Consider the following 3,121-nt stretch of genomic DNA (forward strand, 5'->3'; position numbering starts at 1 on the left):
TATTATTTATATATATTTATTTTTATAAATTTTATATTTACCTAAATCGATTTTTTTTCTATTAATAAAATAGCTATACATAACGCTTTAAAAAATATCGCAAACATATCATAAAAGTTATTTTAATTTAGTACCTTTTTTTTTTTGTTGTTGACTTATTTTTTATCAATTATTGCAAAAGGACACGCGTACAGAAAATCAAAGTACCGAGCAAGAGCGTGGCAACGGAAATCGGAGTAGGTACTGAAGGATTTTTTAGGTTAGGTTTAGCACATAATAAGACGTACCTACCTGTCTACTTTGACACTTGTGCACATATTTATTAGTTTGCGAATGAAACTTCACTGAACTCGATTTCAATAGTCCTTCGTCGTACAAAATGTGTAGGTTGATACAGGTTGCAGCAGGCAGTCCTTCATACGCCGTTATAGGTACAATGCAATATGAAATATCGTATTGTCGTTCACGTTTATTATAATAATACAATATATAATAATAATATGATATACATTTTCGTCGACGCAGATCAAGCTGGATCGATCCGTATCACGTGTATGGGCGATCCCTATTTTATCTTTATCTGTAGGTACACCCATTATTATAATGCAAAACATTATTCTCGTCCTTTTTCTCGAAACGAAATACCCGAATAATCTTTTTCTCTAAAACACACTTGTCGCTGCAGATGGTCATGGCGTTATCGATATGAAAAGAAATCGATAAGACGTAATCTACGATTGTTGGCGTAGGTACATAATTTAATAATTATTTTGATAGTGGAAATATTTTTAGGATTTTTTTTTGTACCCAAAGAATGTATTAATTTAACAACGACACGTATTAATTCGTTGTACGTTAATAATACTCTAATCTTCAACTTCAAAGGAAGTTTCTGGCTACAAATTGGATCTATTTGATAACAAAAACGTTTTCCCTCAAAATCATTTTTTCAACGTAGGTAAACTATGATAATATGATTTATCACTGAATTTAAATTTAACACATTCATTGTCTACCTACTCTTACTGCGATCGGGCACACTTGATTCCTGCTATAAAGTACACCGATAACTTACCTTTTTTAATATTAATATAAAGATATGAACATTTTAACGAATGTATGCATATTTTTTTTTTATAAACCTCGATTATATAAAAGACTGACAATTTTAAATTTTGACTTTCCAAAAGTAACAACTAGATCCCTATAGTCTTTTAGAAACTTTCTTAGTATTATGTAATTGGATAATTTTTTATACTACCTACAAGAATAATGTTCTCAGGTATAAAAATAATTTAAAAAAAAAACACTCAATATAAAATCAATATAATATAATATTGTCACTTAATGCTCCACCCTGAGTCTAAAATAATATTGTGATATTTCTTTGAAAATATTATGCAAAATTTCCACGAATGATATGTATATAGAATATTCCCTTACTAATAGTAATAAATATTTTCACTAAAAATTGTACAGAGGGATTCCACTTTAGTAGCAGCCCCAATATGCACACATATTTGGTTGAACGGCTCAATGACGAATTTTGGAAAATACAAAGCGCAAAGCGTAGGCGTATACTGCATAAGACAAGTATAAGACTGAGAATGTAATACTTATCAGAAAAAATCCCAAAAACGTTCTAAGAAATCGAAATAGTGCATATTATATGAATTGAACTTGATTTTTTATTTTAATCAAAAACTATATTTTATTAAATTTAAAAAAGGTTTTATAGTACTGCACAATTTTAAGTCTTCTACGAATACTTTTAATCTGAAAATTACATTATTCTCATTTAATTTTTCATCACTAACCGTAATCTTGATTTTTTACGTCGTACGGATAAATTTGAAATAAATATAATTGATAATAAATTCTAGTTGGTAAATACTGTCTTAGCACTTTCAAAGTTAATTTTTTAAGTAAAAATATTAAAATACAATTTATAATAGACAAATTTTAGTGTTAAATGCTCTAAAAATTGAACTTCAAATTGAATGTTGTCGAAAAATGCTGAATATATATCTAATTGTCACTAATTATTCTGATACGAAAACACAGTAAACGTATATTGTATATAATAAGCATTTCGTAACTGCAGGATTTGGAAGTCAATGAAAAGTGTATCGAAATACAAATTCCTTATCATATGTTATGTCTAGGTGTTTTTTTTTTATCATAATTATTTCATATCTTTCGTCAACCCGTCAACGCCAGGATCGGGTAACTCGGTCTTTTTTGTGACAATGGCGCACATGTACATCTCATCATAATCGCTGTTGTACAGAGGTTTTTTACTACTATATGCACACGTATATTGGATTTATATTATTATTTTATCATGCCGCGATCGCATTCGTCAGGGACGACGACGTGTCTCGGGTTTGAGATATTCGTGCACAGGTGTCTTTGTGTATACAAGTATATCCCGGTCGGGTAGATGGACAAAAGACTTGGTTTACATATTGTACTGCATGACGACAACGACGACGACGACGGTGCAATCGTGTCTACAATATTGTGTACAGGGTGATTCAACGATTGTGCTCATCCACATTTTTCCATATGACGACGAATAGACGAAGGCTATTCGAATTCAACATTTTTTATTGTGCTTACTTGAGCACCATACATCTATAAATACTTTGGTTTAAGGATAAAATTGTCAGGAGTTTCTTTTGACGATAGGTACTAATTAATTTTTTTGTTGTAAATTATTTTTTTTAGGGTTTTCATATATAAAACCAAATTTGAACGAGTATAATTTCTAAGTTATTGTTAAACTGTAAGTAAGTACGAGGGTTATATCAATATTTAATCCTAGAAAATATAGTATGTGAAAAGCTATGATAATTAAAAAATACAATAATCAATATTGTATTAATATATTATCAAATTGTATTTAGAAAATCTTTTCTGAGTGTTATAAGTAGTAAACTGAATACTTCACATTTTATTTTATATATTATATTTGATGTAAAACCATTATTATAAATTATTATTATATTATAGTTTGATTACTCAGGGATTACTTATTAGAATTTTAATTTAATCAAAGTATTCAAAAAATAATCTGCTTGAAAATGGCTTACAATAAAAAGGAAGGTTATTTGAAAAA

The sequence above is a fragment of the Aphis gossypii genome, chromosome X, assembly GCF_020184175.1.
Source record: "Aphis gossypii isolate Hap1 chromosome X, ASM2018417v2, whole genome shotgun sequence".
NCBI lineage: Eukaryota > Metazoa > Arthropoda > Insecta > Hemiptera > Aphididae > Aphis > Aphis gossypii.